The sequence below is a fragment of the Triturus cristatus genome, chromosome 11 (genome assembly GCF_964204655.1).
Source record: "Triturus cristatus chromosome 11, aTriCri1.1, whole genome shotgun sequence".
Classification (NCBI taxonomy): domain Eukaryota; kingdom Metazoa; phylum Chordata; class Amphibia; order Caudata; family Salamandridae; genus Triturus; species Triturus cristatus.
Window position 1 is genome coordinate 1,114,439,577 of NC_140594.1, and position 22,929 is coordinate 1,114,462,505.

Consider the following 22,929-nt stretch of genomic DNA (forward strand, 5'->3'; position numbering starts at 1 on the left):
GATGGTTATAGTGGTGGTTATGGTGTTGGTCACAGTTAGGGTGTGGATGGTGGTTGTTAGGGCGTTGTTGGTTAGGGTGTGGTGGCGGTTAGCTGAGTCTCTCCTTTCATGCAGTATTTTCTGCTGTTCAAGAAGATCTTATGGTACTCCTTTGGAGGCCTGTTTACATTGTAGAAGCGGTCCACTCTTCCCCGCTCACATTACTAGAGTCCCCTTACCCCATCCAAATTACCCTGGGGATTTTTGATGAATTTGTGAGTCTATACAGTCCTTGCCCAGGTATAGCTAAATTGAGCCCACTGGTACTTTCAGAAATGTTTGATTAGCGCCCATCATATATTTATCTCTATTTATCTCTAGCTCATGTATTCTTAGAATCTTGATGATGTCTAAATCATCAAAATGTTGTCGACTAGTTCTTTGGATCCAGTTTGATTGTACATTAAAAATAAATGGGTCGTGTTGTTCTTACTTGATCACACTTGATCACGTATTGTCACACTTGTGTATCACTTGTATTAGATCACTGTGCACATTTCTCACCACACACCTACTGCACCGTCACATTGTTTTTAATGTTTTTATATCAGGTTGAATAAATTGATCATTTGATGTATTTGAACATTGATTGTGGTATCTATGGTCTTGGGACCACTGTTGTTATACATGCGACCATGATTAGGAGCGATGATCACCTAATAGTGATCTGAAAGTGCATGCTGCGGGGGGGCAAGAGTGGTGGTGGACAGAGCGCAGGCTCTAACTCTAACATGAATGCAGGAATTCTCTGATAAATCTGCTATTCCCCAGTTTTTAGCACCTTCTACAAAATGTTCAAGCCCACAGGAAATGCAAAGTCAATGTTGTCCAATGAGTTTGATTTAAAGCTTTTAAAGGCGCATTAAAGTAATTTTCTAAATAGTCGAGGCAAAAATAGCAGCCCTGTCCCGCAAGAGGGCAATATCGGCCCATTTTCAGATGACGAAACTAAAGGAGAGATGTAAAACTGAGAATAAAGCATTCTGTTAAAACACTTTTGTCTCCGCAGTTACTGGGATAAAGTGTTCACTGCAAGTGACGCATACTTCGGTTTGGCAGATTTTTTTATTTCTAGTTCATGGCACTCAGTTACTGTGACTAACGTTTGAATCTAACATCCTGCTTTGCTGAAACACAGAGTAGTGGGACTTCGAACAAATGCATAAACATTCCTAGCCTATCATACTCTGCTATCCCGAGGCTTCCTTTGTCTCTTTGGCTGCCATGCACCCAAGGGACTCATTTTCAATGCTGCTTGTCCCTTGTGGAGTGTTTAGCTCTTTATTCTGTAGAACTGTTTTCTTACTTTCCCATGGCTGCCAAGAGATTCAGAATGAAATGCAATCTTTGGGATAGCTATTAGGCATCATATCTCTGTATAATGTCTTCAAACCGAAAATTATAATTTCGTCTCCATTCTATGTCAGGACCGGAGGCTCAGATTATGCTTATCTCTTCCATTTTATTTCCGCTCAGCAACCTTAACAATACATTTATTATAGAAGACTACAAATCCCATGAGTCTTTGTAATGCTAAGAAAGCAACCATAGTGGCAGTACAACATGAACAATAGTGTACAAAGCGCTGTATAAACCGTGAACAGCGTCCCCACTTTGTACTCCTTAGGGACTCCCACCCTTTCTGTGAAGTCAACAATGATTCAAACCTTCCAGCAACGGATAATCGTGGTCAATGAATCTTCTTTTTATTGATCTCTATGTTGTATTTCACATGTAGACTTATACGTCTGTGTGGTTGGCTTCAAAGCAATTCTCGTAATGAAACTTTCTTCATTCATTTAGTACCCAATATTTCCATAATCCCGATGCATTTCGGGTCGAAACCCTTCTTCAGGTAAATAGCTTTCAAAAGTATGCCATCATGAAAACGTAATCTCGTGTATGACGCTACAGACGAGTTCACCTGTCTGCCGTTCGGTCTGTCTTCAGCGCCTTGGTACTTCACCAAGGAGTTGAGGGCCGTCAGGGAATGGCTCCGGGCACGGGGCGTATGCCTCATAGTGTGCCTGGACAACATCCTTCTGATGTACCAGGAGACGTTGATCTTACTCTCTCAGCTCCAGATGTCTCAAGCCCTATTGCAAGATCTAAGTTTCATCCTGAACGATCAGAAATCAGAATGAGTACAAGAACAACAAATGACTTTCCTGGGTTTCGAGATCGATGCGTTACAACAATGTCACAGGTCACCCCAACAGAAGATTTGTTTGATTCACAGGGAAATGCAATGAACTCTGGTAAGAGAAAAAATGTCCCTATGCCACTTAGCCCGGATCTTTACAACACCTGAAGACGCAGCATCCACATCAAGGCCTCATGTACACACAGCAGATCTCCCTTTCCCAGGAAGTACGCACAGAGCTTCACTGGTGGCTCAAACATATGCAGACCTGGAACAAGAGGGCCATCTTCGGGTCGGCCTGGATCTGGTGATCAAATCAGACACCAGTTGACAAGGTTGGGGCACCCGTTGTTAAGATATCACCACAGGTGGTCACTGGTCATAGCATGAGGAGTCTCTGCATATCAACTGCCTGGAACTTGTGCTCAGATCCTTTCCGATTCGGAGCCTTTGCGGCCAACAAAGTATCCTGCGCCATCTTATTGAAGGTGGACAAAATCTCTGCGGTGAGACATAGCAATCAGTTAGAGGGCACAAGATCCAAGTTATTGGCGGACTTGGCCAAAGATTTCTGGAATTAATGCCTGGTACACAAGCTGTCAGTCATAGTGAAATACCTGCCTTGGAAGCTCAATCAGACGGCAGACTGGCATTCCAGACACCTACAGGACTTCAGTGCCTGGAAGCTGGACCCCTCTATATTTCAGAACCTGGTGACTCGGTGGGGTCCATGTCAAGTTGACTTCCTTGCGTTACGTCTCAACTACCAGATTCCTCGGTTTTACTGCTGGCATCCGGATCCACCCGCAGAAGCAACGGATGCCTTCCTGCAAGACTGGAGCCAGTTTCAGGGATACGTGTTTCCCCCGTTCTCCATGATAGCCAGATTCACTGCACTGGTCCAGCGGCAGAAGGTAGAAGTGATCTTGGTGACTCCGTGTTGGAAGTCTCAAGTTTGGTATCCAGTTCTTCTGGACCTTTCTATGGATTTTCGAATCCAACTTTCCCTAACTCCCCATCTACAGACAAGCTCTCATGGCGACTTGCACCCTCTGGTTCAGGAGGGTACCCTCAAACTCATAGGTTGGAAGATTACTGGGGCATTGGGAAATCCCCGGCCTTTTGGCGAGGGCTTCCTCCCTTATCAGAAAAGCGCGGGCAGAATCTACAGTCAAACGATATAGATATACATGGGGAAAGTGATCACGCTGGTGTTTGAAATAGGGTTGGATCCCGTGAGGTCAGATGTAGTACATGTAGTCAACTACTTGTCGGAATTGGTCAACAAAGGTTTGGCTTACCACTCAATTAATGTGAGTAGATCTGCAATTTAGGCAGGGCACATGTCCATACATGAGGTCCTGGTAGGAGAGCATCCACTGGTACGTAGATTGAGGGGATGTTAATGTGGTGCTAAGACTACTGTAATCATGGTAAGATAGTTCCTACCTTTCCTGTAAGGAGCTAACAGGTAAGCTAGTGGTACTACTTTGTCTCATCTCGTGTAAACGAGTGTCAGGTGTTCGTGCTCTGTAAGTCACTTCATGTATGTTCACCCTGGAGGGAGTGTCGTTCACAATTGCTCAACTAACAAAGTCAAATGCCAGGGTGGTCGATTAACCAGCCATTCCGGGTCACCCAAAATTGTGTGTGGTGTGATGCCTCAGGGCATATGAATCCATGACTGAAGAATATCGACCTCCAGGTGTGTCACAACTTTTTCTCTCATTCAAGAAGCCTTTCAAGCAAGTATCTGCCACCACGATTGCCTGTTGGGTGAAATGGGTGCTTCAGGAAGCAGGTATTGATTCTGCGGCCTTCGGCGCTCATTCCACCAAGGGAGCTATGGCTTCGGGAGCTTTCTCCTTCAGGAGTCATCTTGAGGACATCGTCAGAGCAGCGTATTGGTCCTCAGACTCCACTTTTAAGGCATTCTATTTCAAGCCTATCACAGGCATGGCTTCTCTGATGGTCGATCAGCTTTGAACTAGCATAATCTGAGCCACTGGTCCTGACATAGAATATAAAGTTTCCAAGCTATGGCGAAGGAAGGTTTCAATTCTATTAAGGACGCGGAGGTGAGGATAATCCCTCCCAATTTTGGTCATAATTTTCTTACCCTCCCACGATGTACTGACACCTCTATGTTGGATAAGTATAGCTGTTTCCAGAGGATTAAGGGTGAAATGCCTACAATGTCATTGTCATTGTACATTGTCATTGTAAATTGATAATTAGTTGTCAATGACTGACTTGGTTCTATGTTATGTTATGTTAATACAATTTGTAAAGTGCACATATACCCTTGAGTGTCTTGGCTCTGTCTACTCATGAGTAGGAAAAGCCTAGTTATTGAAGAGCCAAGTTTGTAGCTGTTTTCTGAAAGAGATAAGGGTAAGAAGAGCTCTGATTTAGGAGGGCAAGATGTTCCAAAGCTTGGTAGTTCCAACCACAATGCTTCTACCTCTGTAGATTCTAGGCATAGTCAAAAGGTTCGGTCCTTGCGATCGCCAGGAGTATATATCCACAAGGAATGTTTCAGAAACCCTGGGTCTATGATGTGAAGCCCCTTAAAGGCTATACACAGAGCCTTACATTTTATTTGGCTTCTAACTGGCAGCCAATGCAACTGCTGTATTACTTTAGTTAACAAATTAAATTTAGGAGTCCCAGAGAGAATCCTCGCAGCCACATTCTGCACCATTTGAAGCTTATCGAGGTATTTTTCCTGAGTATTAATGAATAAACTGTTGCACTAATCCAATATAGAAAGGACTAACGCTGTGATTATTGTCTTTCCTGCCTCTACCGGAATAAATGGAAAGAGTTTTTTAAATCATTCTAAGCAGATAAAAACAGGAAGAGACCAAAGAGTTGACTTGGAGTTTGTAGTTCAATTTGTCATCTATTATAACACCTACATTTTATGCCTTAGCTGCTGGAATGGGAGGAGAACCCAGTTCTTCCGGCTACGCTACCAGCTAGAGGACCAGGCAGGGAGTAAGTTCCAAACACAATCACTTCAGGTTTATTAGAGTTTAGTTTGAGGCAATGTCTAGACATCCATGAACTAATTGCCAGCATACCATTATGAAAGGTGACCAATGCATCTAAACCATTTTTTAAAAGAGACATAACTATTTGGGTATGTTGGACTTGGCCCTTTTTCCCAGAAATTTTTCGCTTTTCTGGGAAACTAAATGTGTAAATGGAAAGACTGAATGTGTGCAGACTGAGTTTCCCCATTTTAAAAATGTAATTTAAGATGGATGCCAAAGCTGTGTGGTTGCGCCGTTTGACTGAGCTAGGTTTACAGTCTAGGCGTTATTTCCCAGCAGCCCCAGCTTTTGGAGGGAAGCCTGGCACCCAGGGTGCTCTACCCCTCCCCCTAGGCCAGTTAGAGCCAGTTTCCCCAGACGCTTCTAGAAGCTTCTGGCACTGTCTGGAAGGTGGGGTGAGGGGCGTCTAAAGGGAGGAGCTGGGTTGCCATGCAGTCAGTCAGAGGGTGGACCTGGGAGAGAGGGGACCTGCTGCCAGGGGTTACCGCCACATAGGCCTGTGTGCTGGGCCCTGAGCCTACCTACCCCCCCCTACTGTCCACAGGGCGAGGGAAAGATATAGTTGGGGCAACGCAAACCTGGAGAAGCCCTCGCAGGAGTTTTAGGCGGTAGGATCAGTCAGGGACCTATGCCTCTGAAGGTGACAGGGTTTAGGCACTGCCCTTTAAGTGAGTGAGGGATCCTGAACTACCCACTGATCTGGCCCGGCGAGAGGAGAATCCAGGGACGACAGGCAGAGACTGAGTAGTCCGCCTGCAGCCACCAACGCAACTTCCCCCCCCTCAAGGAACCCTCAATCAAGGGGCAGGGACCAGAGAGCGCTATGTACAAGCTGCCTGCAAAGAGAGAGCGCTATTTACAAGCCGCCTGCAGGGAGAGAGCGCTTTATTCAAGCTGCCCGAGGAAGGAGAGCGCTATATCCGGTGAGCGCTACATCTGAAGTGACTGTGTTCTGCTGGGGGGCGCTGTCTGTCCACTCCCCTGTGATGTCGCCATATTATTGGTAAAGCGACGCCAGTGGGAGCCCACCCCGCGAGATATCGCTGTCAGCGCGAGTGCCCACTGCCTCGGCGCTTATTCCTTACTTCGGGAGCCTACCCCGCGTGTGTGCAACCTTTGAAGGTTTAATCACCACATCGGGAGCCCACCCCGTGTGTGTGCCGCCACGTGGTGTTGGTGTTTGTGCCAGCGGGAGCCTACCCCGCGGCTCTGATGCCCAACGCGGGTGCCTACCCCGCCAGCGTCTTCGGCTGAAGGCGGGAGCCTACCCCGCACTTCAAAACTGACTAAAATCACCGCCGCGGCCCCCGGAGCGAGGGAAGGGCTGACGCGGCTGGAATCAAGGCCGCGCGGGCCTCAAGAACGCTTCGAGGCATTGCCCGGCAACAGGAGCCCCGGCCGCGTCATCGGCCGCGCCCCCGCGACAGCCGCGCACGGATTGGCTGCCGGACGGCAGGAAGCCGAGAAGCAGTCCGGAGGTCGACGGAGACTTCGCTCCGTGGTGGGGGCCCTCCGGAACCGGAGGAGAGCCCCGAGTGCTGCGTCGAAGTCCCGGGTCCCAGGAGGGGGCCCGGGGGAAGTCCTTCAAGAGTGCCGGTGAGTGGAGCCTTGGTCCGCGCGTGTTGGGGGAGGCATCGGGGCATAGGATCGCTGCTCGCCTTTCCCCCCGGGACCGCCTGTATCCGCGAGTGCTCCACCGCCCGAGTTCAAGTGTTCCTCAGCTGCCCCACTTGACAGCGGGCAGCTGCATCGGACCCCCAGAATTCCGTGAAAGCCCCTGGAGGGCAGGCTCCCCCACGGACACACCTGCCCAGCCCCCAAGGAGTGGTGAGTGGGGCTGGGCTCTGACTAGTGCTGCTTTTTGCCCCCGGACTGGACTAACTTACCTTCCTCAGCTGCCCCGCAGGACAGTGGGCAGCTGCAACGTCCTTGGGTCTGAATAGGCGGGTGGTCCTGTCGTAGGCCTAAGGGTCGCCGGTTGGGATGATGTTGCCCCCCCCCCACAGGCTTTCATTGGGGGAGTTCAACCTGCTGGTGAATCCGGGTGTAAAGCTATGTGCAGCGCTGTATTAACATGCTCTGTGGGAAGCGCTATGTTTATGTGCCATGTGCTGAGCGCTATTGCCTTACCATACTTGAAGTGCCGGGGTAGAGCTGTGATTGCTGGCCTAATGTTATGATAGGTGCAGCGCTAGGGTAAATGCCTGATTTAAAGTGCGATTCAATTGCCCCGTGCAGCGCTATGTTTAGTTGCCATGCCCTGCGCGCTAAGGCCTTGTTTTAACGCGCTATCGCCGTGAAAGGCGCAGCGCTATCTTTGAATGTCATGTGCTTAAGTGCTATGTTAATGGTTATGTCTAGATGCCAGTTTGATGTATTGATGCTCTGCCTAACCTAATTTCCTGCCTCAGGGGATACCCAGGCCGGTCATGTACATTGTGATGCTGTGAGGTTTCCGTTACAGGTGTTCCGGCCTAATGTCTAACATCATGCCCTGAGGTATTTTATTGCAGGATTCATGTGGATGGATGTTACCTTAATTCCTGTCACGTACATTTATTCTACCTGTGCTTCGCAATGGTTTTGGCAGCGGCCCGATTGGCCCTGCCCTGTATATAATTCCCCCCTGTAAATTTGACCCAGCGCCAGTTGGCGCAGTGTAGAGATTACCTGACACCTAGTGGTTTTGACAATACAAGAGTTATTTCTACCTAAACTGGTGTAGTGTCTCTTTTTGTAGTGTGCCTGGTGCGTCGCATGTGTGTACTGCGTGGATGCTTTGCACATTTCCTCCGGAGTTTGGCCCGCCCGCTCTGCACCACGCTACCCGTTTCCAACATTGGTGTTCAGCGGTGGGATAGGACTTGTGTTTGCGCAGTACCGCAGCGACCACGGGTTGCACTGCAAATTGAGGATTGAAGGAATCTCAGGTTTTGGGGAATTATTGTTTTTTTTCCATGATTGTGATTTCCTCCTGGAAGTGTTTTTAAATTGTGTCCCCCTGTTGCACTGTGGGTGGTGTGTCCCGGGTGTACCTTGCCAGGATGGGGTTGACCTACAACGAAGGTGATCTTGGGGAGTACACGGAGCAGGAAGTGATTTATTTCTGCAGGGAGAGAGGGATACCCCCAGTAGGCAACACACGCAGGAAGCTCTTTCTCTATGAGGCCCTCAAGAGGGGGGAACCCTTAGAGATTGGTGGGGACCTGTCAGATTACCCCTCCGCATATTTAAAGGGTGGATTTAGTGGAGACCCGGGGGAGGACCTCCAGAGAGGGGAGGACTCCGACAGTGAGGGGGCCCCATCCATAACCCAGGAGGGTGGTGACACTGACGAGGAGGAGGAAGATGACCGGGGGGAGACGCCAGTAGCGAGTGAGGACACCAGAGTTAGGGAGTCCCGCGCTGGGTCCAGTCCCGGGGGCACTGCCCCGTCCCTTTCCCTGTCCCCAGAAGAGTGGGTAGATAGGAGGGAAGAGAGGGAGCATCAGCTGGCGCTGGGAAGGCTCAAGGTGGAGCTAGCGCGGCTGAGTGTGCAGGAGAAGAGGCTAGAGACGGAGAAGGTCCTAGCGCAGGAGAGGATGGCAGAGGCAGAGAGGGCCTTTGCCAGGGAGAGACCGGCTCGGGAGGGTAGGTTGTCCCCTGAGAGTGGTTTTTGTGGTCTGGATTCACCAGTAAGGGTGGGATCCAGTGGTGGCAGCGAGAGTGGATCCAATGTAGGGTGTCCCACTCCCAGAGCCCAGGAGACGGTGCCTGATTCCCAGGAAGAGGGGGACAGGTTAGAGTTCAGGGGCAGGGGAAAACTGTCCCACCAGTCCTGGGGGGAGTTTGTGGAGGTGTGTGGGACTGCATTGGAGGATTGGGTGGTGAGGAGTGCAGTGAATGAGTGGGAAGGGCTGTGCCAGGTACTCATCCGGGAGCACATGCTCAGAAATTGTTCCCCCAGGTTGCGTCACCACCTAGTACAGTGTGGGTTCTCCGACCCAAGGGAGCTTGCACAGGAGGCAGACCTCTGGGTGAGGGCCAGGGTGTCTGAGGAGGCATTGGGGAGTGACCCTGAAGGGGGTGGTGCAGGGATCTTCCAACCCAGCGAGGTGGGAGAGGTGGCGAATAGCCCAGCTAGGTCCCCGGGAAAAGAGAGGGTTGTAGGGCCTCATGACCTATCCATAGGAAGGAGTGAGACGGGGAGGTGTCCCGAGGTGCCCCAACCGCAGTCTCAGGGCCTGGAGAGTTCCGTAAGGGAGCCCCAGGTTGGGAGCCTAGGCTGTCCTGATGTGCCGCCCGGTGAGGGGGAGCCCCTAGTGTCAGGAGGACCCGGGGCATCTGTAATCAGAGCTCCTGAGGTCCTAGGGTTGGCCCAGTTGCAGGGTTTAGATCCTGGGCTGGGATGCCAGGTTCAGGGGTTGCCTGACCTGGCGGGTGGGACATCTGTTAACAGTGTCCCCCCAGAATTGACTTCCAGGGGTACTTCTCCAGGTGGGAGGGTGCGGAACTCTGGAAGGGGGTGCAGAGGGAGGAAGGTCTCACCTCGGGCACCGGCTCAGCCACAGGGCTTAGATCCTGGGTTGGGGGGCCGGGGATGGGTACTGCCTGACCTGGCGGGTGGGACATCTGTTAGCAGTGTCCCCCCAGAATTGTCTTCCAGGGGTGCTACTCCCGTTGGGAGGGTGCGGAACTCTGGGAGGGGGTGCAGGGGGAGGGAGGACTCGCCCCTGGCACCGGTGCAGCCTAAGGGTTTAGACCCTAGGCTGGGGAACCAGTTGAAGGGTCAAGGCCCTGGACTGGGGAGAGAGTGGTGGTCTGAGGGTGCCTCGCATGGGAGTAGGGTGAGGAACCCCCGAAGGAGAGGTAGGGGGAGGAGAGCCTCGCCCCTGAGGGATGGTCAGCCTGAGGGTGCGGACCCCAGGTGGGAAGACCAGTGGCAGTTCGGAGCTGCAAGGAGGAGGAGGAGAGTGGTCAACGGGTACTGCGGGCCTGGGGTTACTGCCCCCCACTCTGTGAGACCGCAAGGGCCAGAGACATCTGGGTGGCCTAGGGGCCAGTCCTGGCCACAACCAGCTAGGGGACCCCCGGGTGGTGGCTCAGTCGGTCGAGGAAGGTTTGAGAGAGGGAACCTTCGGGTTCCAGAGTGGAGGAGAACCTGCGGGTGCTCCTGCAGTTGTGGGCCTGCGTCCACCTTTTCTCGCCCTAAGCAGGGAAGCCCATCAAGGCATTGATCGGTCTACCCTGGCTTTTGGCTGGAAGGGGGTTGTGTTGGACTTGGCCCTTTTTCCCAGAAATTTTTCGCTTTTCTGGGAAACTAAATGTGTAAATGGAAAGACTGAATGTGTGCAGACTGAGTTTCCCCATTTTAAAAATGTAATTTAAGATGGATGCCAAAGCTGTGTGGTTGCGCCGTTTGACTGAGCTAGGTTTACAGTCTAGGCGTTATTTCCCAGCAGCCCCAGCTTTTGGAGGGAAGCCTGGCACCCAGGGTGCTCTACCCCTCCCCCTAGGCCAGTTAGAGCCAGTTTCCCCAGACGCTTCTAGAAGCTTCTGGCACTGTCTGGAAGGTGGGGTGAGGGGCGTCTAAAGGGAGGAGCTGGGTTGCCATGCAGTCAGTCAGAGGGTGGACCTGGGAGAGAGGGGACCTGCTGCCAGGGGTTACCGCCACATAGGCCTGTGTGCTGGGCCCTGAGCCTACCTACCCCCCCCTACTGTCCACAGGGCGAGGGAAAGATATAGTTGGGGCAACGCAAACCTGGAGAAGCCCTCGCAGGAGTTTTAGGCGGTAGGATCAGTCAGGGACCTATGCCTCTGAAGGTGACAGGGTTTAGGCACTGCCCTTTAAGTGAGTGAGGGATCCTGAACTACCCACTGATCTGGCCCGGCGAGAGGAGAATCCAGGGACGACAGGCAGAGACTGAGTAGTCCGCCTGCAGCCACCAACGCAACTTCCCCCCCCTCAAGGAACCCTCAATCAAGGGGCAGGGACCAGAGAGCGCTATGTACAAGCTGCCTGCAAAGAGAGAGCGCTATTTACAAGCTGCCTGCAGGGAGAGAGCGCTTTATTCAAGCTGCCCGAGGAAGGAGAGCGCTATATCCGGTGAGCGCTACATCTGAAGTGACTGTGTTCTGCTGGGGGGCGCTGTCTGTCCACTCCCCTGTGATGTCGCCATATTATTGGTAAAGCGACGCCAGTGGGAGCCCACCCCGCGAGATATCGCTGTCAGCGCGAGTGCCCACTGCCTCGGCGCTTATTCCTTACTTCGGGAGCCTACCCCGCGTGTGTGCAACCTTTGAAGGTTTAATCACCACATCGGGAGCCCACCCCGTGTGTGTGCCGCCACGTGGTGTTGGTGTTTGTGCCAGCGGGAGCCTACCCCGCGGCTCTGATGCCCAACGCGGGTGCCTACCCCGCCAGCGTCTTCGGCTGAAGGCGGGAGCCTACCCCGCACTTCAAAACTGACTAAAATCACCGCCGCGGCCCCCGGAGCGAGGGAAGGGCTGACGCGGCTGGAATCAAGGCCGCGCGGGCCTCAAGAACGCTTCGAGGCATTGCCCGGCAACAGGAGCCCCGGCCGCGTCATCGGCCGCGCCCCCGCGACAGCCGCGCACGGATTGGCTGCCGGACGGCAGGAAGCCGAGAAGCAGTCCGGAGGTCGACGGAGACTTCGCTCCGTGGTGGGGGCCCTCCGGAACCGGAGGAGAGCCCCGAGTGCTGCGTCGAAGTCCCGGGTCCCAGGAGGGGGCCCGGGGGAAGTCCTTCAAGAGTGCCGGTGAGTGGAGCCTTGGTCCGCGCGTGTTGGGGGAGGCATCGGGGCATAGGATCGCTGCTCGCCTTTCCCCCCGGGACCGCCTGTATCCGCGAGTGCTCCACCGCCCGAGTTCAAGTGTTCCTCAGCTGCCCCACTTGACAGCGGGCAGCTGCATCGGACCCCCAGAATTCCGTGAAAGCCCCTGGAGGGCAGGCTCCCCCACGGACACACCTGCCCAGCCCCCAAGGAGTGGTGAGTGGGGCTGGGCTCTGACTAGTGCTGCTTTTTGCCCCCGGACTGGACTAACTTACCTTCCTCAGCTGCCCCGCAGGACAGTGGGCAGCTGCAACGTCCTTGGGTCTGAATAGGCGGGTGGTCCTGTCGTAGGCCTAAGGGTCGCCGGTTGGGATGATGTTGCCCCCCCCCCACAGGCTTTCATTGGGGGAGTTCAACCTGCTGGTGAATCCGGGTGTAAAGCTATGTGCAGCGCTGTATTAACATGCTCTGTGGGAAGCGCTATGTTTATGTGCCATGTGCTGAGCGCTATTGCCTTACCATACTTGAAGTGCCGGGGTAGAGCTGTGATTGCTGGCCTAATGTTATGATAGGTGCAGCGCTAGGGTAAATGCCTGATTTAAAGTGCGATTCAATTGCCCCGTGCAGCGCTATGTTTAGTTGCCATGCCCTGCGCGCTAAGGCCTTGTTTTAACGCGCTATCGCCGTGAAAGGCGCAGCGCTATCTTTGAATGTCATGTGCTTAAGTGCTATGTTAATGGTTATGTCTAGATGCCAGTTTGATGTATTGATGCTCTGCCTAACCTAATTTCCTGCCTCAGGGGATACCCAGGCCGGTCATGTACATTGTGATGCTGTGAGGTTTCCGTTACAGGTGTTCCGGCCTAATGTCTAACATCATGCCCTGAGGTATTTTATTGCAGGATTCATGTGGATGGATGTTACCTTAATTCCTGTCACGTACATTTATTCTACCTGTGCTTCGCAATGGTTTTGGCAGCGGCCCGATTGGCCCTGCCCTGTATATAATTCCCCCCTGTAAATTTGACCCAGCGCCAGTTGGCGCAGTGTAGAGATTACCTGACACCTAGTGGTTTTGACAATACAAGAGTTATTTCTACCTAAACTGGTGTAGTGTCTCTTTTTGTAGTGTGCCTGGTGCGTCGCATGTGTGTACTGCGTGGATGCTTTGCACATTTCCTCCGGAGTTTGGCCCGCCCGCTCTGCACCACGCTACCCGTTTCCAACAGGGTATCATCAACATAGGAGGTTAATGCCAGGTCAAAGGATTTGACTAAAAGAGCCATCTCTGTAACAAAAATATTGAACAGTGTGGGACTGATAGATGAACCCTGTGGAACCCCACAGAGAAGAGAGAAAGTGGCTGATTCGAAATTGCCCAGAGTTAATGATTGTGCTCGATCAGTCAGGAAAGATATCAGCAGGGATTTAGCCCTCATCTTGATGCTTAAGGTGGTGATATGGTTGATCAACGTCCCGTGGTCAACCGTATCAAAAGCAGCTGATAGATCGAGAAGAATAAGTGCAGCCGCTCCACCTCTGACGAGTGCGACCCTTATCTCCTCGGTGGTTTTGATCAGCGCTGTCTCGGTGCTATGGCCGGATCTGAAACCAAATTGTGTTTCATCCAACAACTGGTTATCTTGACTATACTGTGTGAGCTGACTATTCATCACTTTTTCAATGAGTTTAGAAGGTGGAGGGAGATGCAAGATAGTTCAGTAATTATCGGGATCTGTTGAGTCTAAGTTTGGTTTCTTCAGCAACGGAAGAATGGAGGCCTTCTTCCACTGAGTCAGAAAGACTCCTGAAATAAACATAGTATTAAAGATGGCTGCCAAATTTGCGCCTATTAGGTCCGGGATAAGTTTGATGACCGACGGGGGGCGTTGGTCAAACAGTGACCCAGACTTAGCCTTGCTCACCATAGTGGCTATTTGTTCCTTAGTGACTGGAGAGAATTCCGTGAAAGTGCAGGTTTCGGGCTGCTCCTTGCCCGAAGAATATAGAGTCCCAGCAGAGGAGGAAGCTTCAAACTGAGGGTAAATTTTGTTTACTTTTGCCTGAAAACACTGGGCAAGAGAGTCGCAGAAAGCTTGTGTGGCAATGTTAGAATGATTATCTAGTGGTGACGCAAGTTTAGACACCACCTGAAACAGTTGTTTAGTGGAATCCTGTGCGGATTCTTTTTTCTGTGTAAAATAATCACTTTTTTCCTTCATTAGGAGATGTTTATATTCAGCCAAAGCCTGCTTATAGCATGTTTTCTCTTTGGAATCGTAGTGCAACCACCAGCGTCTTTCTTGTCTCCTACATTGCTGTTTTACAAACCAAAGAGCTTCGTAAACCATGGGGCAGATGCAGTTCTCCTGTTTTTAGAGACTCTCTTATATGGGACTAATCTAGAGAAGGCGGCTTGAAGCCAATCTGTGTAGCTGTGGGAGGCCTGCTCTGTGTCAGGTAAAGGCTTGGGTTGGGTGTTAAATAGCTGTTGTTTGAGGATAGAACTAATAATGTGTTTCCAGGACTGAAGCTGCTTGGGAAGACATGGCCTGATATAGGAAGGTAGTTCCAACACATTTATCTCAAATAATATGGCGTGATGGTCAGACCAAGCAAGAGGAAGAACCTCCTTTAAAGTGGTCAGTTCATTACTGGTAAACAAACCATCTAGGGTGTGTCCAGATAAATGAGTGTCTGTTTTGATTTTTTGTGTGAGCCCTAATGATCCTACTATCTCCAGAAGAGTTACTGTATTCTTATCAGAAATAAGATCTAAGTGGAAATTAATATCACCTAATAAGGTGAAACTGCTTTCACAGGCAGTGGCCTCTAAGAGGAACCCAAGATTGTCCCAAAAAACTCCCCTAGGTGCAGGAGGACAATAGAGGAGCTTGCCTTTAAATGATTGTTTCTTTGAGAGTGCTATATTAAATAAAAATGATTCACATACTGAGGAAGGAGCGATTTCACCCATCACTAGAAACATGTCGTAGTGTATCAGTGCAAGCCCAGCACCTCTTTTCTTGGGTCTATCATGTCTATTCACTGAAAAGCCAGCAGGGGTTGCTGTGCAAAAATCAGGGGGCCCACAGAAGGACTGGCCCTTGTTTCTGTGATAAATAGGAAGTCCAGTTGCTGGTTATCTATCAATTCGGCTATTAAGTTTTTGTGTTTCGGAAGGGAACACGCGTTGATAAGAGCAACACGAAGTCGGGCTGTCTCAACCCCCTTAGGACTGGAAACAATGATAATATTATGATGAGTGTCGGTAACAGGACCTAAAGTAGGGAAATCCAATAAAGGCAGCGTGAGACCGCAATTACCGCAATGGCCATTTGCCCTCCTGGGAAGGTCCGCAATGTTGAAGCGCGCACATACATGCTGTGAATGATTGTGAGACCCATTGAGCACAAGCAGCTCCTTACCAGTGTATGCTACATGGTGAAGTTTGTCGCTGGTGATTCGTGCCGGCATCCTGGCGCGAGGCGCGATCCGGCTGCAGATGGGGGGCTTGCCATTGGGGCGCCAGCAGAGTGGACGCGCTGAGCTGTGATTTAAATAGCCCTCCTTGGGTCCTCTGTGAGCACTGTATACTGATAACACATAGTAATTAAAATAAAAGTGTGAAAGATTCAAATATAAAATCAATAAAATGAAGTCTTGCTTCCTTTAAGATGGCGCCTGCAATAGGGAGCCAGGCACCTCACGAAATGGCAACGAGTGCCTACAAGGAAATAAACTGCAGGGCTGTCAGTCCGTGCTCAGGAAGAGAATTAACACGTATTGTTTTCTCTGATGTTTTTGGATGATGACATATGTTATGTGACTTAGAATTGAAGCTGATTATCCTTTGTTTTCTACAGGGTCGGATCAGAAACAAGAGTATTGATAGGAAAGCAGGATGATGCGTGTTTCACCCAAAGAAATAGGAAGTGCTGTTCGCTGATGTTGTTTATATGGTACTGTCTCTATGGTTGTTTTCTTATCATTACAAAGACACATGGGATATGTAGTCTTCTATAATAAATGTGTTGTTAAGGGTTCTGAGCGGAAATAAAATGTAAGAGACAAGCTTAATCCTCGCCGCCACAACTTTAATAGAATTGAAGCTTTCCTTCACTATAGATAGAAAATGTCATATTCAAAGATAAAAGTAACACAAACAATATCTGCTAGGTTTTTGCATCCAGAGTGTAAAAATAGGCAGCTTGTAGTAACTATCTCATAAAATGTCAGCATTATCCCTAAAAAAATCCTTTTCAGACATACTTTTTCTAATGGCTCAGAAAATGTTTCTGCATAAATGTAAAAATATTATTGCTAATGATTATGTGTAAGAATAGTTTATCAATTTGAGCAGCAAAGGATTCTAGTCCGCTCCATCCTACCACGCCCTCCTTCACAGAGGCCATGCCCCTTAAAAGAGCCGTAGTTATGTTCCATGACCACGCCCTGTCATGTCCTTTAGGGTAGTCCTATCATGTAGACGACTCTTTACATGCCTTGTCCCATCCACACGACAACGGTTCTGAAACAGGTGACCATTTTACCTAGTAGCTTGCTCCTGTCTCTTCGACACCAGGCTCTTAGTATTCTATCATAATAGCTGTACCTGACGTACATAAACATGCCCTCAGGCAATGCAAAATTATTCTGTATATGGGTCACCACTTTTTTCATCCTTGGCCAACAGCCCGCTGTGCATGATTGCATTGTTTTAGAAAACATTTAAGATTGTTTTCAAAACGTAACGATTCTAGACGAAACCCAGGAGTGACCACTCTAGTATACAAGACCCTTATTCCCCCCTGCAAATTAGAGGAGGATTCCTTCCATGCTGACATGGGGTCCTGCATGCTGAATCTTCGACACGCAGCGGTCTGACATCCCTTACGGGGTGTCATCCTCGGAGCAGAGATGGGGTCCTTCATTCTCTACCATCAGGTGAGGGGGTTGGTTTTTCCCTAGAGGATTTTTGGCTATACAAATATTTACCTATAAACATATACATGCTACACCTACTTATCTAGGCTAGGTACATTTAGGCAAATTACGTAGGGCACACCTTATAGGAGTATACAAATGCTACTGTTTTATCTGAACTGTATATCTTCATCTTTTTAGCACTATGGTAGGGATTGTTAGGAACTGCAAAACAGACCCTTAAAATTTAAAGCACTAGTAACATTTCATGGCCCCACCCCTTATGAGACCCGCACCTTTTCCATCCCACTTAGCCCCTTCTGTGCCACGCCCTTTCCCCCTCCTGTGCCGGGCGTTTCATTAGTGGGCGGGTTTTATGACGAGATAGTCTTGTCATGGGCACAGAGCGACCGTGCTCCATGACGAGACTATCTCGTCATGGGCACAGAAGAGGTTAAAGCACTGTGTAAGCATGTGTGTGAGTAAAAGTAAACGTCAAATGGCGTGTGATGCCACTTCTGCTTCCCTTGGCATTTTGGTGAGTTGATAGTAGAGTGACCAACGTTCACAGGCTGCACTCATCCGGGCTGGTCAAAGGTCTTCAGGCTCAGCTGAGTCTATAAAGTTCAGTACAAAGAGGAGCAGTCAGTGCGCGTATGTGCCAAAAGGCAAACACCGGGAGACACATCCTGACACAGGGTTAAGGATCAATGTCCTGCAGTGCTTTGTGTATATATTTTCACATGTAATAAATAACCTCGTGTTGGTACACCCTGTAAGGGATATGTCCCGGTCACAAGCATCAAACTCCCTGGGGGTTTGAATTGGTATCTCTCATCTCATCCTTTTCAGATCCAGAAATCTGGCTGTCAGAACAAGGCAGGGAGTTCCCAGGCACTCTCAGAGTGAACAGAGTCCAGCAAGAATCGAGAGAGACGAGGCAGAAGCATTTAAAATAAAGTCATATATCTGCGAGAACAAGAGGGGTGGAAACAGAGGGGGCAAGACACAAGGAGGGAGAGTCTTGACTGCAGAAGATAGAGGCGGGAGAGGGTGATGGGAAGCAGAGGTACAGAGTAAGAGAGAGCAGAGTAGTCGAAGAGAGACACAGGGAGGAAACAGAGAAAGTGAGAGGATAGGAGAGAAGGAGGGAAGGGAATACCCAGATAGGGCGAGATCACCTTTGAGGACGAAATGCTGCTGGTCTTTGAGTTCCTAGCTGCCCTGCTGGTCTGCGTCCTCATTGCTCAGTTTCTCAGACAGCGATGGATAGGAAGAGGGCTCCCGCCAGGTCCAACTCCTGTACCCTTCTTTGGAAACCTGCCGGCGACAAATTGTGCATCGTCATGGACCACGTCAGCAAGTCTTCCATTACTTTATCATCCATTCTAACTTCCCTCATTCTAAGTTTCACCACTAGGGACCACTCTGATAGGTCCTTCACCCATGATGCTACCGTTGGCCCCTCTAGTTGGATGCAGGGGGTGGCTATGTGCCTTTTAGCCAATGTCAACCCCAGGGGAGCAAATCCATGTTGCCTTCTCATTCCTATGGCTTTTGGTATGATTCCCAGAATGCAATATGTGACTATTGCATTTATGGCTGTATTTGTTATTATCTTAAGTCCATAGGACACTCAAAGGCAGAAGTCCGCAACCTTTGCACAAAGCCATGTCATATGTGCAAACGTGACCTCGCGTTCCCTGAACCTTGGGCACATGGAGATCTATCAGGATACATTTTTAAGGGGCTTCATGTAAGTGTGGTGGAGGAAATTTAAATGGGTCCTTTTGAGCCAGGCCTTGCCATGCACACTGAACCAGGGCACATGATGTTTCAAATTTTGTGCTCACCAGCAGTTCCACATTGTCCGCATCCTATAGTTGACTTGGTTTCATTAAAATCTTTCGTCCATCTCCTTCCAGGGCTCTAAGTGTGTGAATAATTAGTCTACGACTCTGCTACATTTCCAGAAATGCACCCAGCGTAGATACAGCGTATGGGGCACTTGGGAACTCCATCCAGATCCCTGTGCAGTAATTGTCAATTTTGCATATTGTTGGAGCTGTCTCCGGTAAACCCTAAATAGATCTTGAGCCTTTGTATAGGTGGCAAACACGTCACTCGTATATAGGTCTCCTAGAGTATGACGACCACCTTACCTCCAGAGTGCCATGGTCATATCTTTGCTAATATTTCTGAACGACTGCAACCCTGTAATAGCTCAAGATCTGGAGAAAAGGGGACCCCACAGCACTCTGTTCACCTCTGCTTCCCATGCATAAGCCATCTGTTGAATAATGTGAGGGCAACACTTAGGGACACGCCCCCCCAATCAAAAGTAACAGCAAGTTCTCCTCCCCAATGTCTCAGTATCAACCTTTTTTCCAAACAGCTGCCTTTTCACACCATCTAGCAGCATGCTGTAGCAGTGCTGCCAGATAATATAACTCTAGATCAGAAAGGTGAAGGTCTACATCTTCTGTGCCCATTTTCAAAATATCCACTCTAACCCTACTTCTGCTACCAGCCCATAATGATGAGATCGGTAAACTATCGATATCCTTGACTGCTGCACCTGGGATATCACACAATGGGTTCTGCAGTGTATGCAGGCAGCGGGGGAGGAACACCATCTTGGCCACCAGAATGCTACCCATCACGGAAAGAGGAAGCGCTTTCCAGAATCTCACGAGGCTGTAGGACCATCAAGCACCCGTCCCACATTACTGTTATATTATTCATCAGCTGTGAGCACTATCTACATGCCTAGATATCGAAATGTGTCTGTTTCTCAGCACAGGCTACATCTGAAAGTTCCTCCAGTGCCAACTGTGCCAGCCTGCCCATGAGAAAGAAACCTGTTATCTCTCTGGTGACTTTCAAGCCAGACACATGACAAACTGCTCTAGTGTTTGTATTAGGATGGATTCAGAAGTATGAGGTCTTGTAAGGTATACCAGTGTAGCATCAGCATGCATCAAGACCGTGTGCATCATGTCTCCTTTACTTATTTCCCTGTACTGTAATGCTGTTCTCAGTCTAATCACCAGCGGCTCCAACATTAAAGATGCTGAGGGGCAGCCATGCCTGGTCTATGAGCCAGACTCACCCTAGCTGTTGGCTTAGCATATAGAAAATTGACCCAGCCCACAAACCTCGGTTCAAATCCCATTCTTTGGATACTTATAGCATACATGCCCGGTCCAAGCAGTCAATTGGTTTTTCAACATCAAGCGCCATTAGGGCACCGCCAGCATCTATCTGCTCCATGGCATGGAATATCTGATCAACATACATTAGATTCATAAGCGTACTACGACCAGGGATAAAACCGCACTGATCTTCACGTACCATGGAACCTATGAACTGCAGTACCCTACTGGCCAATACTTTATCCAGTGTTTTTTCATTCATATTAATCATTGACAGAGGGGTCAATAACAACTTAATTGCTTTTGATCGCTGACAGATTTTGTTACCACAATTAAAATTGCTTCTCCTGTTGCATTAGGAAATCCAGCCTTTTGTTTAGCTTCATTATATACCTCTAGTAGGTTTTTCAAAGAGTTTTTCAAAATAGTATGTACACAGAAGTCCTTCCTCTGGCATGCATTCTATTTCTTCTAGTATTTCTTCTCTTTGCTTGTCAGGTTATCTTCGAACTGTATTTCCTCCAAAGCCTCATGAAGGGATGCCTCCTGATGTTGGGCGGGACATCTATACAGTTGCACTAAAAATGGAGCCGGGCGTTCTTGATGGTAGCCTGGGGGTCTCCATCCAGTGTCTGTAGGATCAACAGTGAAGGGGTGTGTATCTCTCTTTTCAGTAACCATGGCAGGAGATGGCTTCTTTTATCTTCTTTATGTCATTTCTGTCTATATTGGTTTAAAGTGTGTTTATCGAAGACACCCCAACGGGCGTCCATAAACTCACCGCCGGCAGCACGGTCCACGGTGTCACGCTCCTGCAGTTGGGACACTTCTTCTTGTTGGGACAATGTTGGGCGGAGTCCTTGTTCTACGCCATACGTTTTACTCCTGCACTCTCCTCTTACCACTATGAAGGACTGCCCATTCATTTGCTCTGATACTAAAGTACAGGTCTTTGAATTTTGACAGATTAAACCTTGATTCAGACACCATTACAACGCTGACATCTGTATCAGAGCATCTATAACCTTTTTAATATTTGCAAAGAAACTTTGGGACAAAATTTGAGCAACTAGCGAACATTAAATGCTGTTCTTTGCAGCATTAGGTCAGCCTTTGCTTACCAACATGATTTGTTGGATCTTACAGAACAGACTAAAGTCGAGGGGGCAGATTTACAAGCCCCTTGCGTCACTTTTCATGACACACCGGCGGCGCCTTTCACTGTCCCATATTTACAAGGACAGGAAAAGCCACCCTGTGTGACTTTTCCTGTCCTTGCAAATCCGGCCCCTTTACAGGCAGCACTTTGCGTGAAAGCGGCGTTCCATGGGTATTGCTGTGGAACCAGACACAGTTCCAGATTTACGAGGAATCGTAAACCTGGAAATGCATTAGAATGCTACGCCACGCTAGGGGTGGCGTAGCGAGGCGCAACGAGGAGAAATGTTTTCATTTCTCCTCGTTTTTTCCTCTTTCAATGCGTGCAGCATTCTACAGCACGCATTGAAAGAGGAAAATGCCTTTAGTGATTGTTTTCGTGCAGGAAGGTGCCCCTTTCTGTACAAAAACAATCTCCCCATGACACAGGCTTCCTAGCAACATGGTGCAAGGGTGCCTGCGCTGGTGTCTGGCAGCTGTTTGTGTGCCAGCCCAGGGGAGAGCACAGGAATGCGACATATCATTGTAAATATGTCGCATTCCTGTGCTTTGAAAGTGCGTCAGCGTGGCTTGTAGACCTGCCTCGAGTTGTGTTTTCTTACTGAATCTTGCCATAAAGAGCCCAACAATCCTCTCTAGTCAAACTGGTTCCTAAGGATTTTCCAATCCACACAGGCCGCTTGTATATGAGTGACACACTTGTCTTTCTTCTTTGAGAAGTAACAAGGAACTTCACATCATTAACACTTCCATCACCCAAGGAACTTCAAACGTTGTGCTTTGAGGCTGGAGAAAGAAAGACAGAAGAAAGCACCTATCAATGAAACGCAAATTTGATATTTCAAAAAATACAGCACGCATATTTTGGTTACATCTAAACATGTTTTAAACAGTTTTTCAAAACTCCACACGTGTCTACCAAAACAGTGGCCCTGTCAGCGTTTCTGAGCTTAGTTTAGAGGAAACATGTAATCTTAATTTGATCAGTCAAAAATGTACACACAAGGTGGGTCACCTATTAATCTAAATTTTAACTCAACACAATGTTATTGAAGTAAAACACACTATCCATTTAAAATTGAGAAACATTTGGCAATCCCATTTGTAGTTTTTCAGCTTATTTCTCATAAACCACAAAATAAGTACATACTGACTCAAAGCTGGAAACATTGCCACGCCAAACTCAAGTAGCTAATAACTTTGATTTGTAGGTTCATTCACTAATTAATCATTGCCCCATTAAAACTTTAAATTGTTTTAATTCATCAGAATAGGAGCACATTTGTCGCTAGTCAAATAATACCTTACTTAAGACTTAATATACAGGTTTCTATAAAAATTATCAAAATCAAATCAACACATCTAAGATCTCTTATTACGTCAAGTGTAAAGCCAAATGCCAGAATACAACCAAATATTTTTTTTATATTTTAAAGGTGCTTGAAGCATCTACTTTCGTCAGTAGGCAAATCTGTAGTTTCCTCTTCTCATGAGTTGTGTGAAACGCAAGTATCATTTTCATTTTTTGACAATAGAATCTCAAAAATTCACTCAGAGGTTTTTAAAGAAAAGCATTCCCATACCCAGTGTTATTGATGTATTTCGGCAGATTACACACCTGACCTCTGCTTTAGATCAAATTCAGCCTCTCACAGGGGGAATCTTTTTGAAAGATT

General features: G+C 48.8%; 1 long non-coding RNA gene across 2 annotated transcripts in view; it reads left to right on the forward strand.

Annotated features, from left to right (window-relative positions):
* LOC146786125 (uncharacterized) overlaps positions 1–22,650 on the forward strand; it is an 82,312-nt gene extending 59,662 nt beyond the window's left edge. For both annotated transcript variants that reach the window (XR_014970853.1, XR_014970854.1), the window contains one exon: positions 15,881–22,650. This is a non-coding gene — a long non-coding RNA (uncharacterized LOC146786125). The remainder of the gene's footprint in view (positions 1–15,880) is intronic.
* The last annotated feature ends 279 nt before the right edge of the window (positions 22,651–22,929 follow it).